General features: G+C 55.1%; 1 long non-coding RNA gene across 1 annotated transcript; it reads left to right on the top strand.

Annotated features, from left to right (window-relative positions):
- Positions 1 to 7,611: 7,611 nt before the first annotated feature.
- On the top strand, positions 7,612 to 10,003 carry LOC116961917. Its single transcript, XR_004407239.2, has 2 exons — positions 7,612 to 8,348; positions 8,833 to 10,003. It is a non-coding gene; the product is annotated as an uncharacterized LOC116961917 (long non-coding RNA).
- The last annotated feature ends 10,646 nt before the right edge of the window (positions 10,004 to 20,649 follow it).

The following is a 20,649-nucleotide window of genomic DNA, read 5'->3' as shown; positions in this document are numbered from 1 at the left end:
GGCACTGACCGTCCTCATGATTTCTGCGAGGTGTTGGGGGGAGTTCCCGAGCTCTGCGCGTGCTCGTAGCGGCGCCGTGCAAAGCCATTTAGCTCGGGTGTTCCTGGAATCGTGACGTGTTGGAGAAATCTGGTGTTTGGTGGCTGTTTCCCTCGCGCGGACGCCGGTCCCGGCTGCTCTGGACCTGCCACCATCTCCTGTGGGATCTCCTGTGGGCACCACGTGCCTCAGCCTCCCACCTTTCCCTTAATTTCCTTAAAATGGCATCAGAAAAAGCCAAAAAAAACCCCTCCGTTGGGCAGCGTGGGGTGGGCTGCGGGGGCCTCATGGACCCACGCAACGCCCCGAGCTGCCTCCTGCCACGAAGGTGGTTGTGGGGGTGCCCGGTTCCCTTCTCCCCCAAATTTTTGGGGGATGCGCTTCCCTGCCCGAGCATCAGAGGGTGCAGAGGGTGAGGGTGGAGGGGGGGATAGGCGGGAGAGATGCTCCCTGCAAAATGCAGGGCTGTTGTCCCCATCCTCTCCCAAAGTACCAGCGCATCCCACCAGCACCCCTGCCAAGTGCAGGTCTCCCTGGGGGGGGGCTGCGTGTGGAGCTGGGGGGGGGGGGCTCCCCACACCATGGGGGGTTTGGGTTCCTCAGCGAGGGCAGATCTCCTTCTCCTCCATGGACAGCGTTTCGGAGGTTTCATTGCACATCAACACCTCACGCTGCAGGGGAAACGTTGGAGTTTACCTGCTAGTGGTCAACCACAAGGAGAAAAAAAAAAAAATTTAAAAAAATAAATAAATTTAAAAAAAATAAAAAAAAAAAAAAAAAAAGAAAAAGGAAGCAAACAAACCAACCAACCCTCAAATGATAGGGGAACATAAATTATCCAGAACTGGCAAGAAATGAAAGTGTTGCATGGTCTCCTGACAGCAATGGGATGAATAACTGATGATGATTAGTTAAATCATAACATTGCTCATGCCATGCATAAGTGATGAGCCAACTGCTTGCGATGCCCTGATGAGATGCAGTGTTCTTAGCTTTCTATCATTCCCACTTTGTAGCCCCAAAGAAACTACCACATTTCTGCATTTTTGTGTTATCTGGCACATCAAGCAATGCGACAATGAATATATATTGACCTTATTATAGCAGCCGGCTGCTTGTGCCAGAAGCAACCAGGCATACTTTGCACAAATTAAAGCTGTCAGCATGTAATTTATGGTTCATTGCAAAAGAGGAACAGAACTCTGAGGGGAACATTGTGGTTTGGGAAGCAGGTAGGTAGGCAGATGAATTGCATGATAAAATATCTTGCTAATGATGTGATGTTAAAGCTGAAGTGTCATTTTCATTCTGTTTTGCACATTTTTTTAGTTATTTCTTGCTCGAGATGATTTTTCCCCTTTCCACATTTGGGTTTTGGTGGGTTTTTTGTTGGTTTGTGGTTGTTTTTTTTTTTTTTTTTTTTTTCCTTTCCAAAAGCTAAATTACTGGTTATACCTGAAAAGGATAAAGTAGGTGTGATAATTTATGAGCAGACAGCCGTTGTCTGAAGACAATGTGGTGGCACCCTGAGCGATGTTAGAGCCCTGTAATAGGGAGTTGTCTTACACGCGCAGCCAACAGCCTTGACATCGGGGCTGGGCGTGGATGTTGAAAGTTTTGCTCTTTTTTTTTTTTCAGACTAGAGAACAGTCTCGAGGAGAAATGAAATAAAGAAATCTATTTGTGCGCCTTCGCTCCTGTTGACACACACACACACACACACACACGGTGGCAAAATCGTACGTCAAGGAGGGTGCTCGACGTCGCAGACAGCGGCCTCGGCGCTGATGTCTTTTGGGTATGAGGATGCTGGGTCTTTCTCTGCCTTTTTCTTGCCCAGTTGCTCAGCAGCTGAAGGAAAAGGAAAGGGGGAAACAAAGGGAAAAAGATATAATCCAGAGAAATAGGCGGGGGGGATGCGCTTGCGTGGGATTTTGTCACCTACGATAATGCACGGAAGCGCGGGAGTGGGGAACGTGAAAGGCAAGGGGATGCGGGAGGAAACGGGGATTTACAGCCTGCCCTGCTGGAGAGCTCTCTTTAGTCCAATAAATAAATGATAAAATAATTAAATTCTGAAATAAAACGTCACTGAATTATTTAACGGCTCACCTAGGAATAGCTCTGAGTCAGCTGGGCGAGTGCTGTTGTTCTGCTGCGGGTGCCGCCGCGCTGCCAAAACCAACATACGCCGTGGCGAAGCGCTCCGGGTGTGGGGTGAGCTGGGGGGGGGGCGGGGGGGGGGTGGCTGGGCCCTCGTGGGGGGCAGCCGAGCTGGGGGAACCCGGGCTTTGCTCTGCCTTGGAGCCAGCCCAGCACGGCTCGAGCGATTCGGCACAGGCGGGGAGCGGGTTGCGTGGGGGTGCCCAGCACCATCACGTTCCTCCGCACCCGGCGCTTGCAGCAGCAGGTCTGGCGTGAATTTGGGGTGCCGGGCTCCTTAGAAAGGCAGAAAATGATTCCACCAGTCTTCTGGAAATCGTGAGGGTGTGTAGGCATTTTACAGAGCGAGACGTACGTGCCGTGAGGGAACGCAAAGGGGCAGCCCCAGCCCCGCAGCCCCCAGGCTCATCCCCTCCCCGCTCCTGCAGTGGATGGAGATCCTCGACAGAGCATCCCTCGAGCGGGATGCGCTCTGAAATACCAGTTTTATTTTCCTTGATCTTGGCGATTTCCTCACTGACCCGCCGATGTCACCGCGCTTGGCGGGGAGAGGTGGGAGGCAAGGCTGGGCGACGGCGGCTGGTGTGGCACGGGGAGGCACTCACACGCCCGAGGACAGCCTGCCTTGCCCATCAGTTTGAGTCCCAGCTCTCCAGCATCAAAAAAAGGTAAACTGAGTCTGAGAGCTGGCTGAGAGAGGTCCTGCCCAGCTGGGAGAATTTCCCCAGGAGGTCCCCGGAGCCGCTGCTCTTGGGGACGTGTTAAAATTCAGAATATGCAGGAAACCCACAGGCAGGGATCAATGGTTGCCAACGCGGATTTTTCCGCTTTCCCTCCACTTTAGGTGCTGTGTCTGGCTGCGTGGCTCATTAGTCCAGCACCTTTTCCCGTGACGGGACGCTCCACCGCTGCAACTGGTGTTACCTGGAAGGTGGCTGCAGCCAGGGCTCGTGCTTGTTGCGCCGGTTGCCTCTTGCTTCTGCCGGAGGGGGTCTGTGTGCACCTGTGGCATCGCAGGGGGGCTGGCACCCCGGGGACACGCAGCTGCCCGGCACGGCCTCGGTGGGCACCCCGGGAGGGGCTGGAGGGGTGGGGGGTGCTCGTGTGCCCCAGCTGGGACAGCCCAGTTCGCATCCACTCTGCCTCAGTGGCTTTGCTGGAGTCGCCTGCCTCAGCTCTGGGGAGCTGGGGGGGGACAAGACTTGCCCCGCCGGCTCCCCACGGCCCGCGCTGCCCTGAGCTTTCACCTTCCTTGCAGGTTTCTTGAGCGAGGGCATGAAAGGCCTTTTCACTACAGCAGTTCAATACTCATGCTCGTAAAATTGTCGCTTCTCCACCCGGAATGGTGAGCTGGTGGGACACCCTGCCAGCTCCGGGGAGGCTGCTGCAGCATCGCCCTCCGGCCACACGCCCACCGCGGGTACGGACAAGACCAATGCTGCCAAACCAGACAACCAGAGCTCCAAACTGCCGCTCAGAAAGGGGGAAAAAAAGTTTTGTTTTTTTTTTTTTTTTTTTTAAAAAAAAATCCAAGTTGACTCAGTGCTGGCACTGCCTTTGAACCAAATGTCTTGCTGCAGCCAGTGACAGCTCCGCACCAAGAGCGGTGGCAGCATTCGCGAACTATTAGTGTTAAATTATTCCAACAAAAGCAGGCCTTGATGTTGTGTTGAAGTTGATAACTTGAGGATGTGTTTGAAAAGGATAAAAGCTCTGCCTTCAAAGGCTGGCTCCTCTTTTGTATGAGACACGCTGCTGAGCAAATTAACCATTTTTGTAACGAACGCGCCATTCTCGAGGCTCATTAGCAGGAGTTGGGCTTGTGATTTGGGAACTGTAGATTCAAAAAATAATAATGAAAGGATTACCTGTTTTCTTGCTGTCCAGTGACACGTCTCGAGTGCCACCCATTCGCTCCGGGCACGGGCAGGAGATGTGTTTCCCCGGGGGAGGAGGTGCAGGTAAGGCCGTTTACAGGAGGTTTTGGGTGAGCGAAGCCGGTGCCGACGTTCCCGATAACGCACGCTCCTGTTCTCCTTCCCTGGGGTAAAGTTGTATTCTCCTTCCAAGGACAGTATCCATCAGAGGGGCTGTTCTCCCCCGTCAGCCGAGTGTGGCTACTTCAGGCCCGGGGCTGTGGCCACGGCAGCTAGCAAAGGGCTAATTTAGCCATCGCCGCCCGCACCGCGTGCTCAGAGCCAGCGGAGGGGCTGCGACCCCGCCGCGGAGATAACGACCAGGGGGACATGCGGGAGGAGGGAGGTGAATCCTGAAGTCTAAAGCTTCAGCCCCAAAATGGGACCTGGGTTATGGGACAAACTTAATCGTGCCGTGGGAGCTGCTCTGATGGAGGGATGGATGCTGGGCACAGGGCTTTACTCCCCGCTGGGGACCGCTGCAGTGTGTCTTATGGGGTTAGAATAAGAGGAAAAAAAACCCGCTTTTTTCCCCCGGGTCCTTTGGGTCTGATGGGAGCTGAGTGTAGGAACATGGGGGGTGAGAGCCCCGTGTCCAGCCCGGTGTGGCGGTGGCTACCGCTTGCTGGAGGACCAACAGCCACCCCTTGTCATCACACCAGTCCCCTGGGTGACACCGGCCCCGGGGCCGCCAGCAAGAAAGCCGTCCCGGCAAGCTGCAGCTCCGAGGTTGGGTTTGTGCCATCTGACATTGAACCAGGGCTAAATTTATCCGGTTTACACTTGGGCGGAGTGACAGCCGCGAGGAGAGAGAAGTGCCTTCCATTTCCAGCGCAATAAAGATATGATGGAAAAAAAGTTTCATGGTGGATTAGCACCCTTGAGGTACTTGAAGCTGTCACTTGCAATATGCACGATCCGTTGCTTGACCTCTGCTGTGTGCTAAGGGAGGGGGGGCAAAAAAAAAAAAAAAGAGAAAAGCCTTTTACAGGATCCCTTCTGCAAACATGTGACAGTCCACAAATCAAGCCCGTAACATGCAGAACTTACCCAGTAATTAGTTTTATAAACACGCAATTCAGTTGATGTAACAAAAGCTGTAATTTAAAATTTGACACCATCTCCCTTTGCCGGGGGCCGGCGGGAGGGAGGTTATTAATAGCAGGAGTAAGAGTTTGTATTTTTCTTCTCTGTGGCACTTGGGAGGGGGGCAAATGACCTCAGTGTGAAGAAACTTTATTTTCTACTGCCTCTTGATTTATGTGGGGAATCTGTTGCATGATTAGCGCCTATCATCAATAACCAGGCGGCGCAGGCTGACAGCTGCTGAGTGGAATGAAGAAACCCTGTGAAGCAAATAGCTACAAATTTCCCTGACAGCCCTGGTTCGATTACACGGCGTCAGCTGCCAAAACACCAGTTATTACAGGCATGGAGTGCCATGAATAGCTGAGCAGAAAGGAGCACGGGCAGCGGTAACACGGGGTGGGATGTTAACACCCCCGGTGCTCCTTTCCCTCGGCGGGGGCATTTGGGGATCGTTTATTTACAGCCTCCCCTGCTTGGTGTGTGCCAGAGCCTGGATCTGCTCTTGATGCTGAGGGATCACCTCTGCCAAGATGAACGGATGCGTGAGTGGCAGCGTTTTTTGGTTGGTTTTTTTTTTTTTTTTTTTTTTTTTATTTTTTTTTCCCCCCCTTCCCTGAGATATTAACGCTAGAAAGAAGTTTATAACAAAGCCCATGCCCCGGCTTTCCAGGTGAATCCTTTCTGAGAGCTTGCCAATACACATATCCTTAGGAAAAAACTTGGAGGCTGTATGGAAATAAATGCAGGACTTGCTGCTTTACCCGCAGCATCCAATCCTGCCATGGAAGTGCTGCGTAGAGCAGCAAAGTGGGGGGGCAAGGGGGGCTACTGGGCTCCACGGCAAGCACCAGTCGTGTCCCTGCGGCCACACGCTGCACCAGCCGGCCCCGGGCACGGTCACTCAAGGTTTTGCTTGTGACCCAGGCTGCTGGAAAAAAAAAAAAAAAAAACAAAAAAACCCAAAAAAAAACCTGCTTGGGAAATCAATATAAATTTTAAGCAAATGTCAGAAAACCATCATGGAAAACGCAAACATGCAAACTGGAGGCTTCGCAGGCACGAAGTGTTACGTGCACTTAATCGGGGGGGTTGTAGAGATCCCGGAGACCGGCGCGGCCCATCCAAGCTGAGCAAACACCGCTCGAATTAAACCCGCTTAATGCTCCCGGGGAGCTGTTTGCAAACGAGTCAAAGCGCCAAGGGTCTTCCCCCAAAATGAGAGAGGCAACAGTTCTGAGCAACTGATAAATAGGAGAAACACTCGTCCGCTGGCAGCCTTTCCACGTGGGGACGGAGGTAGCACTGAGTACGCTGCTTACTGAGAATTACTGAGCCCACACCACTTAATAGATTTGCCCCTGGCAGGCTGAGGATCTTCCCTCCCTGCTTTAATAACGAGGATATTTTTCCTCGAGGAGAAAGATGGGGTGGTGCGGAGCTCACCTCAGCACCAGCCGCTCGGGTCCCTTCCCCAGATTTTGGAGACGACAGTTGCAGGAGAAGGAGAAAAGAAGCATTTTGCAAATGAAGACGAATTTGGCTTTTTCCGTGGGGGTGTTGGCCTGGGAGGCTCAGCCCGCCGAGCTCTGCAGCAGCTCAGCCCCATGTGCCACGGCTCTGGGGCCTGAACTTTCAGCCAGCACAGCCCGCCCAGCATTCTGCAACCCCTTGCACCCAGTTTTTGCCATTCCCTGACTAGTTACTGCTATTTTCCATCTCGAAAATAACACCTGTGAAGTCAGTCGCCCTTTGCTCACTGCAGGGTCTCAGCGGGGAAAGGACGGGACCCACCAGGCAGCCCCCCAAGACAGGGCTGGCTGGAAGACTCATCGCCTGAGGTTTCCTATAAGAGAAGAATTTTTTTCCAAAGACGGGCGTGTTTTGAATTTAGGTTTTCATGTCAAGTTGTGTGCCAGTGTTAGGATTTAATTTTGGTTTGATGTCTGTTTGTTTTATTTCTTTTAAAGGCGCAGGGCACAGACTGGCCGAGACGCTTCTGGTGAAATCTGGTTTTCGCCTGCCTGTGGCAGGGCAGTGCCTCTCCCAGGATGACATTTTCCGAAGGGAAGGCTTTGGGGGTGGAGAAGAGGCAGGTTCACCCCAAAAGCCTGGAACTAGGGGCTGGCTGCTTGGGGGGGGGTGGAACGCTCACGGCTTCCCCTCACAGAGGGGAGCAGCACCCAGCTTTGCACCCTTTGCACAGCCGGGCGTTGCGGTTAAGGCTTTTGTTTTCCAGGCGTCAACAAGAGAAAATGTTTTAGCTTTTTTCCTTAAAAAGTTCCGATTTTTGCCTTTCTTCCCTCTTTGGTATGAAAACACCTCCCAGTGCACGTGATTATTCATGGCCACAAGCCACTATTTTCTGACCGTTTTTTTTTTCTTCTCTTCCAGGACATCAGTGCTGTCGGGGACCGGTATCGGGGTGAGGACCAGCCAAAGGGTTAGATGGAGAGGCTCGAGGCTCTGTGGGCCCCATCCTGCAAGGATGGCTGGGATGTGCACCCCACTGCAGCCTTGCACCCCACTGCAGGCAGCGTACCCCCCGCCAGCAGCCGCCGCGCCGCCCCCCCGCCCATGCCCATGTGATGCCCAGGCAGCCCCGAGCCCCAAATCGCATCGTTCTCCGCTGGAAACTCTCCAGGTACTGATGAAATATTTATGAGTCAAGGCGTACACGGCCTCCGAGGTGAGGAAAGAAACGGTTTTTATCGTGGAGATGGACTTGAGGGGAACATTTTATTAGAGAGCATGGTGTTGTAAAACGCTGTATTCAGAAGAGGATGGCGTGTGATTTCCCTCCTGCGGAGCGAGGCTCAGGCGCTGAGCTGGGAAGCCGAGCGTTTCCTTCCTCAGACCGAGGATGCTGCCGCGGGGCCGAGGTCCCCTGAAGACAGGCTCTGCTCTGAAACGCAGCTGATGGCGGCGAGCGGCATTTGCTTTCCAAAATAACATCCTCATCCTCCCCGCTGGTGCTTCCTCGCCCTCGTGACCGCCTGGTTTTGGTAGGAGGAGCCACATGCCATCCGGCACCCCGAGGAGCACTCGGGAAGGCTTCCCATCAGCTGGGGTGGAAATCCTTCCCCTGGGCACGACGGATGCTCCGAGCTGACTCCGATTTCCCCGCTGCCTGCTCAGCCAGAGGTGAGCTCGGCTGCTCGACCCCTCTCCCCCGGCACAGGGTTATTTGTCAGGTTTTAGTTTCTCTCAGCTTTCCTTTTAAAATAATAGAAGTGTCGACTCCGGTTCACGGGCTGGTCAACGTTTTAATTCCTGCCTAACTTTATAAGGCAATTTCATGAATTATACAGTGTGGTAACAGAAGGAGCTAAATAAAGATGCAACACTAGCTGTGTTTAATAAATACACCCTCGCTATCTGTGGAAGCTATTTGCAAGTCAAAAATATGGCACACGATGATCTAGCTGTCGATTGCAAATTTTTTAGATTACTGCTAGGTCAGCACTATTTTATGCTAAATCCCATCAACTAAAAATAAAAGGAGGAGGCTGTGCACGGGGAGCTGTAAAGCAGAGGCAGCCTCGCCGCGGGCTCCCTGGTGCCGGGGACCTACTGAGCTAACAACCAGGCATAAATGGCTAAACTTGTATTTTTTTCCCCCTGACAGGAGCTAAGTAACCTCTCGGGAATTCAATAGGCCTGTTTAGGTGATGCTCAGAGGCATTAATAATAAAGGTGACCCTCACCTATGGCCTGATCCTGGGAGGAACGGGGCAGCTGCCCACAGGAGGAGCAGGAGAGGGGGCGCAGGAGGTTTTGGAGCTGCCGTCGAAACCCCGCTGGAAAAGGACGGCCTGGCAGGGAGGGAGGGCTGCTCTCGCCACGCTCAGCCGCTCTTGGTGGGCAAGAAGAGGTTCTTGAGGAGCTCATCCAGCGGCGTGGGAGAGCAGAGAGCTGGGGCCCAACGGCTGCATCGCCGAGTCGCTCGGTGACAAGCGGCCGCCGCTGCTTTCCTCTGCCTACCCCGCACGCCGCCCCAACAGCCTGGAGGAGGGCGAGGGAGAGGTGAGGATTAACTCCCTTGATGTTTTGCAAATAGCTTTGAAAACAAGGCAACTGTGCATTTGTGGCAAGACTGTGTTTGCGTTAAGGAAAACCACCGGCTGCGAGCACATTTTTGCCGTTTTTTTCTGACGGACGCCAGCTTGGTCTGCTTGCACGCCGAGCCTCGGAGCCGCCTCCCTCAGAGCTGCTTCCTTGCAGAACTCGTGCAGAAATACCTAACGGGGGTCACTGCACCGGGGCTAAATGCCGAGGGAGGGGGAAGAGGTGCAAACACGTGTGCTCACCCATCCCTACAGCGATGAGCTGCTCTCCCAGTCAGCCAGAGAAGGTTTCCCCAGCCCAGCCCAGCAGAACCAGCGGTGCCCGCTCTGCTGCCCGTGCCTTCCTCCCCACACCAGTCCACAGCTTGCCGATGTTTAATCCAAGCCATGGAGAGGTGCCACGGAGGGTTTGGAGGCTGTTTCCCGCAGCTGGAGTGCAAATCTGAGTTTTCCCTTGAAGGATTAGCTGGAGGTTGCAGGTGGACACTGATGCTCTGCTCCCAAGGGCTGCACAGGCTCAGCGTGGCTGCGTTTGGGGCTCCATCAGCACCAGGACCCCGCCAGCCCGGGGCACGATCACACCCCCCTGCGATGGGGGGGGAGCTTGGCCCTCCTGACAGCAGCCCCTCACCCTGCTGCAGCTCTTAGTCCTCAGCGCTCAAGCGAGAGCTTAACCTCGCCGTGCATTAAACCGCGCTCTCTTAAATAAATGACATTAGTCTTGGCTGCAAATCAGGCAGACCCGGTTCTCCCTTCCCATGCACATTACAGGTATCACAGAATCACAGGATGGTTTGGGGTGGGAAGGGACCTCAAATCCCCCCCCAGTGGCACCCCCCGCCCCGGGCAGGGCCCCCTTCCCCCAGCCCAGGGGGCTCCCAGCCCCGTCCAACCTGGCCTTGAACCCTTCCAGGGAGGGGGCACCCACAGCTGCTCTGGGCACCCGGGGCCAGCGCCTCACCATCCTCATCTCCCTTATAGCTTATCTAAACCTACACTCTCTCAGTTCAAAACTATTGTCCCTTGTCCTATAGACCTCGATCATAAGTCTTTCTCCATCTTATAAGCCCCCTATATATGGAAAGACCACAACAAAGTCTCCCTTCTCTTCTCCAGGCTGAACCCCCCCAACTCTCTCAGCCTGGCCCCCCAGGGGAGCTGCTCCAGCCCCCCCAGCATCTCCGTGGCCTCCTCTGGCCCCGCTCGAGCAGCTCCGGGTCCTTCTGCTGTTGGGGGCCCCCGAGCTGGCCCCAGCACTGCAGGGGGGTCTCCCCAGAGCCGAGCAGAGGGGGACAATCCCCCCCCTGGCCCCGCTGCCCCCCCTGCTCTGGCTGCAGCCCAGGGCACGGGGGGGTTCTGGGCTCACGGGCACTTTTCCAGCCACTCATCCCCCCCAGCCCCTCTCCTCGGGGCTGCTCTCCAGCCGCCCCTCGCCCAGCCGGGGTTTGTGCTGGGGATTGCCCCGACCCCCGGGCAGGCCCTTGCCCTTGCCCTTGCCCTTGTTGACCCCCCCCTCTCCAGCCTGTCCCGGTCCCTCGGGATGCCATCCCTGCCCTCAGCGTGTCCCCGCACAGCTCAGTGTCATCAATGAACTTGCTGAGGGTGCGTTCAAGTCTCTTTTCCAGTGTGAGAGCAGAAAATGACTGGAACTACGTACTGGGAGGAAAGTACCATGAAATAGCCCTCGGTCATAGATTAGGAGCATGTCATATGTTTCATTACCTGCTGAAAGACAGTTGCTGTGTGATGGGGAATATTTATAAAGCCAAACTATTTACAGCTCTCTGCCTTTTCCTTGCAAGCATGCAGCCAGAAAGGCGTTAATAAAGTAGCCTTGATGATCTGAATGATTTATGGAGCAGCAATTCTGTAAATAGGGTTCAAACTTTAAAGATTTATTTGTTTTCCAAGAAAAAGTCATCCTAGTGGTACGCAATGTATATACTGTGTAGGTTAATTATGCTATTTATATCTGAGATGAATGGTTCCGCGGGCAGTATGCCAGTGCACCAGTTTAGCCTGATGCTAATGTGTTCTAAGACATTTTTTATCCCCCTGGAAGTTTTGTAATGAGTTCATGTGACTCCGCCAGCTATCGGGAGGGGAGACGCGCGTTCAAGCCAGACATCACACCACTCGAGTGCCCCGTGCGCTCGGGCCATATTTCTGATTTCTTATTAAAAATTCTCTTTGTTCCCCTCTGTCTGCTGCTGGTCCTTCTCGAGCTGAAGCACGCGAGCAGCAGAACGCTATGTCGGATTTTGAAGTGCAGGCAGCTTTCTTTTCAAATGCTTCCTTTAAAAACCCCTTCAATATTGCAGCCTTCAGAAGTCCCCCCCTTTCTGCCAAGCCTTTACATTACTTTTATCCTTTGTTCTGCTCCCTTTAAGCCTGGTCCCCCTTCCATTATGCTTGCCAGAGGAATCTAGAGTACAAAGCTTTCTACCAGTGCCTCGCTTGCTTTCTGCCTCCCTCCCTCCATCCCTCCAGCATCCTTCGTGATTACATCCCCTCCGATGCTCTACAGCTGTTCCCAAACTCCCCTTCAGCAGCTGAAGCTGCAAATCACTCCTGCCCCACGTCGGCACACGGGGTTTGAATTTGTGCAGCGTTTCAATCCCAGGGGCTGGAAGGTTGGTTGTCTTTTTTTTTTTTTTTTTTTTTTTTTTTGCTCTGGCTTTCAGCAGACGCCGGGATGCGGTGGATAAGGCTGACTCCCAGTGGCTCACAGTCCTTGACTCGGCCGGTGCTCGCTCTGCTTCCTATTCAGGCGAGGAATTGCAGAAGCACTCCTGCTCTTGGAAATTTTGCCTGTGCACATAAGTAGATTTTTATCTGTTCCTTCCAGATGCTGCAGTTACAAGTGCCCGTGTACATTTTGTTACGGTTCCCCAGATAACAGCATTTGGAGTATCACTGCTTCAGAAAATCCATGCAAAACCATCTGTGATTTTCTGCTCTTGGATGGATAATTGGATTGTAGTGTAGGGTGGGCTTGGGGCTTGGGCGTGTTTCCTCGCCTGCAAACTCAAAGGTACTTACAGCCAGGCTCCAAGAGGCTTTCAGACAAAAACAAAGCCCTGCATGCCCTTTGCTGGCTGGAGGTGAGCAGTTTGCCACCAGCAGCCCCAGTTAACCCACAGCTGCCCCACTGGGTGTCTCACGGCTGCTCTTGTATGGTCACACACCAGACAGGAGCCTCATTTTTCCCAGCTCTGGGCTTGGTTCCATATTTTAAAGCACCCTTTAAAGAGCTGCAGAACTCCTTTGATACCCTTTTAATATCTGTGATATGTTCCTTCAGGGCAACCCAGCTTTCTTTTCTTTCCCGTTGATTCATTGAACACTGGATAACGGTGGCGTTTCTCATTATCTATGGGCAGGGCTGAACAACCGCCAGCATCACAGCCGTCCTCACCCACCCCCACCACGAAAAAAACCTCGAGGAGGTGGCACCGGGGGGTCACGGGGATTCAGGATGCTGCTGCACGGGGCACGGCAGCGGGCCCCGATGCTGCGGCATGTCCCAGCCAGGAGCGGGAACGCGGCGGCGGTAAATCGCATCACGGAGCAGGCGAGGTGGGGAAAGGAGGCGAGGGAGATGCTGGAAAAGGCTGCAGGGTGGGTGTGGAGGGGACAGCGGCCCCAAATCACCCCAAGGTTGAGCTGCTGGGGACTGTCACGGAGTTCTGGGCAACCCGCCGGGCCACCGGGCTATCGCGGCTGGAATTGTCAACTGGAAGGGCATGGAACCGCAGGGCGTTGAGCATCTGCTGCCAGACTGCGATCCAGTGGCCGTGCTGGAGGGGGGCTGAGGCAAAACAGCGGTGGGGGCACTGGCCGAGCCACCCACCCGTGCCACCCCGAGCGGGGAGCACCGGTCCCGGCTCCGCAGGGGTCACGGGGGGCGGATTCGGGGTTTGTGCAGGCAGCAAAATCACAACGGCCTTTAGGGAAAATAAAAAAAAAAAAAAATTAAAAATGCAGAAAAAGAACGAGCAGGAATTTGGAGGGGAATGGAGCTGAAGGACGCCGGGAAACGCTGCAGATGCACGAGGCTGGCGCAGGTGGCCGGCTGGCTGAGGGTTGGTGACGACCTGGCTGGTCCCGGCTGCCCTGATCACTCTCATGCGTGGCCTGGACACAGCAGGATGTGGCCGGCGAGGTCCAGAGCTCCACAAACACCCCAGCGAGGTGCTCTGCCCTCCCCTCTGCCCGCCCAGTGGCTCCGATGCTTCTCCCACTGGTCCCCAGCCCAGCCCCAGTTTGGGACCGGTGTTCCCCGCAGGGGAGCCCTGGCCAAGCTGGTGGCCGCGGCTCCGAGGGAAAAACCTTCATCTCTCACCGAGCCAGCGGTGATGGAGACATGCTTGTAACTGCACTTGACATTGGTTGGTTTTGTTGTTGGTTTTTGGGTTTTTTTTTTTTTTTTTTTTTTTTTTTAAAAAAAAAGAAATAGAAACCCATCTGCCAGCTCAAGTCCACACAGCTGCAAAATAACCCCCCCAGGCTCTTTCCCTTCTGTCGGAGGAGTCACCGAGAGCTGTTGGCTGTGCTGGCCCGGGGACGGTGCTCACCTGATTTATTATCTCCCTCAGCACACAGAGACACAGAGGATTCTTCCTGGGAAGAAAAGTTGGCAAATCGAGGCAATCCCTTGGAAACAGCCAGTGTTTGTCTGAGCATTCATTCAAAGGAGAGGAGGGAGAAAGGGAAAAAACTGTAGCAGAGGAAGATTTGAAAAAAAAAAAAAAAAAAAAAAAGGAGAAAGCAGAGGCGCTTGCAAAGCTGGACTGCAGCAAGGCAGTCAGCATTTCTGTTCGGGAAGACTGGGAGGGAGACCTGCAGAGACGAATTTTGCATATCCAGAAAAGTAAATAGCAGACTCAGCCTTGTTTTTTTGCAGAATTACAGGAACCAGAGATGGAAAAGACCTATTAACTCATCTTTCCATTTCCCTCTGGGGCAGAGCAGGATTGCTCCCCAGAGGAGATTATTTTTAGCTCTCTGGTGAACAGAGTTTTCAACGTCTCATGACATGGGGGGTTTTCTTTGCCAGGGATTTAGATGTATGAATGATAAGCCAGGTTTTGCCAAAAGAAGGCTTGACCCAGAGATGAAACAAGGATCAAAGCTGCGCTATGAAGTTCAGAAATGTTTGCCTGCGTGTTTTCTTCTCTCTCTAACGTGTTTCTGCATCTCTCTACAGCGAGCCTTGCCTGGGAAGGAAGCAGAGGCAACGAAGCCCCGGTTCTCCAGGGATTTTTGTTCTTACAGAAAAGAAGAAATGCGACAATTGCTCTGGAAGAAGCTTCACGCAGGCACCCCACGTCCTGGGGAAACGTGGTACATACTTGTATTTATGGGGAAAAAAAAGAGGCACGGCTCTGCTAGGCAAGCAGTGTCCCTCGACTCCGCAGAGGGAGGTAAGACGTGCGGGCGACTCCCGGCACAGCTTTGGGGTGACTGTGCTCCCGCACGGGCTCTTCAGGGAACCTGGTGAACCAGCACCCCCCGGACCTGCAGATCTCCTGCCTGAGGTTCAGGGGAGCTTTGAGCCCTCACACTCCCAGTGTTTTTTAGACACGGCCAAAATTAACACCGCGGCCTTGTTCTCCTCGGCTGTTCTCCGCTGCAGTCCCCTGGACGCATCTCTCCCTCCTTCCTGCAACTCTCTTTGATCTTAAAATTAAAATTGTTTTCAGCCTGCGAGTATATTTCTGCTCCACGGGGGCTGAGCGACGCCAGCCGAGCGGGGCTCCCGCTCCCCAGCAGCCCTCGGCTCGGGGGGAGCGGCTGCGGGACCCCGCCAAAACCTGACGTTTGTGCCCAGAGCAATTGCAAACAGTTTGCAAATGGTTTCAGTGGCTGTTTCGGTGCGAGGGGGAGGGAGGAACTGGACTTGGATGCTGCCTCTGAAATGATTGTTTGCAGGCCAGTAATTCAGGTTGCAGACAAGGCCCCATTGACTCGCTGGCCAAGGCGGGGTGGTTCAGTTGTTAACCCCGGAGAGCAGGCTGCTGCCGAGCGCCGGACCCGCCGGACGCGGGGCCAGGACACGGCTCGGAGCTGCCCAAGGGGCTGGCCCCGGTTTTGGGTGGCCCCTGCAACCTGGCTGCAGGGATGCACCCGAGGTGCCAAGCCAGGGCGGTTCGGAGCCTGGGGCTTCCCAGCACCCTCGCCCTCCCTCGATTTTAGCAACGGCACCCGCGAGGCGCGCAAGCAGGAGAGCGGCGGGGAGGGGCGGCTGGAACGGCTCTGCCGGGTTGATGGGAGCACCCAGGATGGGAGAGGAGCACCCTGCGTGCTGCTCCCCCTGACCTGAGCACCCAGGACACCCGGCAGAGTGCTCAGGGGGCTGCTGCAGCCACGGGGCGTGCAGCAGCCGGGGGGGGGGGGGGGGGAGATCCCCGCTCAGCAGCGGTACGCGATGCCGCGGGATGCTGCAACGGCCACGCGAAATCCCAGCCGGGTTTAGGACACGCTGCCGCAGGGTCTCAGCACGCCCGTTCCCCCGCGGCTGCATCCCTACAGATTCAGGGCATTCCTGCCGTGTTTCCTTCGAGCTTTCTTCCCTGGCAGCTCGGAGGAGCAGAGGATGGTTCTCTGGAAGAAGCGGGTCTCCAGCTGAATTCCCCTCCTGTGGGGGAACCTGTGTCAGTGAGAAATTTAGTTTTATGCGACCGTGCTTTGCCCAGAAACATTAGCTTAACATTATCACGGGGTAAGTCAACAAATACGGAAAAATCCACCAAGGTTACTTTTTACCCACTTTTCTTGCACCTTTGGAGATGGAACTCAAACTACGCTGCTAAGTCGCAGTGATTTATTGGCGAGCTGAGGAGCTGGGTTTTAAATACTGCATCCTTGGGATGCTGGCAACCTTGCTTCCTATAAATCTAAACTAGTATTTCTAAGCCCTTTTATGCCAGCTGCTTTCATGTATTCAGAACCTTTTCCGTGCAGTAGCCTATGAAAATATTGAAACGATGCCCAGAGCAACACCAGGATATGAAGGGGAAAACTTTAAGATGTTTTGTAACTATTTTTTAACAGAACCTGCCAAATCTTAATTTTTCCAGTTTACAAGTAAGAGCCTCTAACCATCTGTTTGCTGTCAACTGATGTTTGTTTGGAAAGGAATTTTATTATTTTTTTCCATCTCGCACTCCTGTTCTTACAACTAGTTTACTGAACTTCATAAATGTCAGCTTTCACAGTTGTTTTGTAAGCCAGTTATGATTTAGGATTTAATCAAAATTGAGCAGTCAGTGTCTTTAATCAATCTGAATGGAGATCAAAAACAAAGAAACGGAGACTGAAAAATGAAACATTTAATGTATCCCAACAGTCTTTGAAAGAGCCTTATTTCCAACATAATAGCTACCAGGAATCATTATAAAAAAAAGTACCCTCCAAAACCGCTTGTCGTGTTTTTTAAAGATAAAAAGGGCTCAGGCAATTTAAGGCTTAAAAGCAATTCCAACCTTTTATCTCATTAAGTATTAAAAATAAACCAGCATCAGGCACTCTGTGGCTGAGACGGGCCGTGCCTCAGGGAGCTCCTGGCAATAAGGACGGGGCTGCCGATGCCCAAACAACCCTTTTCTAACCCAGTTTTGCCCATCCCAGCTTGGCTCGACAAGGCTTGGCTCAGCTCAGCCAGGCCCAGTTCAGCCCAGCTCAGCCCAGTTCAACTCAGCTCAGCCAGGCCCAGCCCAGCTTAGTTCAGCCCAGCTCAGCCCAGCTCAGCGCAGTTCAGCCCAGCTCAGCCCATTCCAGCCCAGATCAGCCCATTCCAGCTCATCTCAGCCCAGCCCAGCTTAGCCAGGCCCAGTTCAGCCCAGCCCAGTTCAGCTCAGCCAGGCCCAGCCCAGCTCAGCCCAGCCCAGTTCAGCCCAGTTCGGCTCAGCCCAGTTCAGCCCAGCCAGGCCCAGATCAGCTCAGCTCAGCTCAGCTCAGCCTGGCCCAGTTCAGCCCAGCCAGGCCCAGCACAGCTCGGCTCAGCCCAGTTCAGCCTGGCTCAGCTCAGCTCAGCCCAGTTCAGCCTGGCTCAGCTCGGCTCAGCCCAGTTCAGCCTGGCTCAGCTCAGCTCAGCCCAGTTCAGCCTGGCTCAGCTCGGCTCAGCCCAGTTCAGCCTGGCTCAGCTCAGCTCAGCCCAGTTCAGCCTGGCTCAGCTCGGCTCAGCCCAGTTCAGCCTGGCTCAGCTCAGCTCAGCCCAGTTCAGCCTGGCTCAGCCCAGTTCAGCCTAGCTCAGCTCAGCCCAGTTCAGCCTGGCTCAGCTCAGCTCAGCCCAGTTCAGCCTGGCTCAGCCCAGTTCAGCCTGGCTCAGCTCAGCTCAGCTCAGCTCAGCTCAGCCTGGCTCAGCCCAGTTCAGCCTGGCTCAGCTCGGCTCAGCCCAGTTCAGCCTGGCTCAGCCCAGTTCAGCCTAGCTCAGCTCAGCTCAGCCCAGCCCAGCCCAGCCAGGCGCTCTCAGGCGCCCCCTGCCGGCGCGTTCCGGCTGCGGGCTCAGAAGGGCGTGGCAGGGGGCGTGGCGTTTCGGGGGGCGGGTCTGGGCAAGTGCCTAAATCCCCCGCCCCCCCCCCCCCCAGCCCCAAGCCCCGGGGCGCGGTTGAGCTTCATTAAACCGCTCGGGTCCCCCCCGGCGGCGCTGCCGGGAGCGGCCGAGGCTTCCCGGGGAGTTGGGTTTCCGAGCCCAGTCCCTGAGCTTGAAGCTCGAACCACCAAGCTCTGCTTTGCGCTGCAGGGTTTTCCCGCTTCTCTCCTTTTTTTCCTGCTTGTAAGGCCCCATCCTTCTCTTGTTTGGGGGCTCCGGGGTGGTGGGGTGCCCAGGTGGGTGCTTGTGGGGTTAAAGGTGCTGAGCAGCTCCTTGGTGGACCCAGCACCTCTTTGGAGCTCTGCCCAGTCGGGCTGTTTCTGAGCCCTGTGGTGATTTTTAAGGGGCTCCTGATGAGCAACTGGGCTTGGACTGGTGGGAGCACGGCGGGGACACGGCTCGGTCCCGAGGCGCTCGTGGTTCTTCATTTCAGCCGTGCTGAGCAACAGCTCGACACAAAGACAAGCCCAAACATGCGGCTCCGCTTTTGGGGTGGCCCAGGGTGGGTGGGAGGTGAGCCCTGGGAGGGGGGAGACCGTCCCCTCTCACATAGCAGAGCATCCCCCTTCTGCTGCGGCGCCGACTTCTGAGAAAGGTGTTGATTTAGCCCCGGGGTTTGTGTAGCAGCAGGAGAGCCTCAACTTGGGGTGATGATGTATTCCATTTGAAATCAGCCCTCGGATGAGGGCACGGGAGGGAGCAGATTCGAGCTGTAAACCAAATCCCGTTCACCTCCTTAAAGGGGTTTGTCCATGCAGAGGGGAATTGCGGGGTGTCCTGCCTCATCTCTGGGGGTGCAGGCTTGCCAGGACGCGGTGCTGAGCTGTGGGTGAGCTCCTGCGTGCCAGGGTGAGGCCCTTGCAGCAGAAAGGGTACTAAAGCTCTGCCCAGCTGCAGAACCCCTCTAATTACATCGCTGATGAGGGTGCTCTCGCACCTAGCTCCTGTCTGTGGGGGAGCTGGTGGCTGCTGGTGATCTCTGGCTGATGGGCTCGCTCTGTGGTTTCCTGCTCTCCTGCAATTTTCATCCCAGTTAAAGCCAGGCTTAACTTTATGTTCGTTTGCAAGCAGTGGCGCAGGGTCTGCAAGCAGTTGCGCTCCCCACGGAACAGGGGAAGCTTTGCACCTCCCGAGGCAGGGGCTGAGCGGGGGGGGGGGGGGAAAAAAACTCTTGTGCAAAGGCTGGAGTGGGCAGGTGAGGGGTTCCCTCCCTGCTCATCTCCCCTCCGCTTTGCCAGAGGGCATCCTGCAGCCGTGACCGCCTGGTGCCCGTGGCATCACCCCTTTGCCACCACGGTGGGTGCTGGGTGCTGCCCGGCCGTGGTTCGCACGCCGGGAGCCTGGGTCCTGGCAAATAAATGTTACCCACATCAGGAAATCGGGGGGTTTACTCCCGCCTGAAAGCCAGGCTCAGCGTCGCCTGGCCTTGCAACAAACAGCCAGCACTGTGCTGGTGCTACTCTATAAAATTCCCTCTGAATCGAGGGAAATGGGTTTTTAAAATCAGTTTTAAAGGCCCCCAGGGGCTCCACATATTCTCGCAGGCCTTCCTCTTTATTTGTCCCCTTATTGTAATCCCCTCCACTTAGGATGTATGGGCAGAGCCGCACATCTGGCTCTCATCACACCTTCTGTTGACTCACGGCTCAGCACCAGGGCTGAGATGGCTCCCAGATGTTGCAGCGTGTCGGTGCCCCGTCACCCGCTTGCTTTTACAGTGAGGGGGAAACAGAGGCGGGTTGGAAAGCAGGGGGAGGACTGTCTGAAGTGTTACCTGTGGGTTCGGGGCGTGCAGGGGCTCCTGCATGTTTCACACGCTTTTCTTGGCGAGCTCTCGTTTTGAGGGAAAACCTGCACAAGTCATCCAGGGCTTCGGAGGTTTCCCTGTGGGTTGTGGCAAGCCTGGAACGGGCAGTGGATGGTCTTTCCTGCCCTCCTCATCCCTGAGGCTCTCACTGGGGTGCTTCGCTTTATTTTCAATTCAAGGCACGGCGTGCTGGTTTTGCATCTCCATGTGCTGGGAGAGGAGGTGAGCAGGGCCAGCGATGAAGCCACCGTGGTGCTAGTTGTCACACGGCTTGTCCCAGAGCTTGGAGAAAAACCGGCGGGGTCCCGCAGCACCTCTGCACGCCCGCCCGGGTGCGTTACGTGTCCTCCCCACCCCGGCCCAGGGCTGTTCCAAACCAAGCAGCACGTGTTTGAGTTTGAAGCATCAGCTCCCGCTGAAGCAGGATACGTCCTGGGGGATTTTGCTGCCGTGTTGTCCCCCGGCGTTGGCAGCGGCGTGCCGTGGGAGCCGGGAATGCTCGGCACGACACGGCTCCCGGGGTCTGCGCTGCTCCAGCCCTGCTCGGATGCTCCCGAGCTCCCCGGCGCCTTCACCAGGGTTGGCACCTCGTCCATGGGTGGGACCTCCTGTGATGTCCACAGAGCAAGCTGCGGGGTCCCTCGGCGTCCTGTGACCTTGCGAAGGTGACAACCACCCAGGTATCTGCTTGCAGGAGGAGTCCTTGAGGCGTCCCAGCGGGGCTGGTCTTCGGGGAGGTGCCGCCAGGCAGCGGATGCTGTTGTTAGCAGGTCTGAAGCCTGATCTCGAGCTCTTTGATGCTCTGAGCATTGATGTAGCTTTGGTTCATCTTTTTGTCATTGATACAGCGTGTTTATCTAAAAAGGAATCTAGTTTTCATTACGGGCGGATTCGGGGGGGCTTTTTGCTCTGCATGTCAATGAGTGGGAAGGGAGCGGTGGAGCCCCTCCGGGGAGGCTGCTCGTTAAAATGCCC

This window comes from Tyto alba, unplaced genomic scaffold (genome assembly GCF_018691265.1).
Source record: "Tyto alba isolate M040663 unplaced genomic scaffold, T.alba_DEE_v4.0 Super-Scaffold_41, whole genome shotgun sequence".
NCBI lineage: Eukaryota > Metazoa > Chordata > Aves > Strigiformes > Tytonidae > Tyto > Tyto alba.
This window is presented reverse-complemented; position numbering and strand designations above follow the sequence as displayed.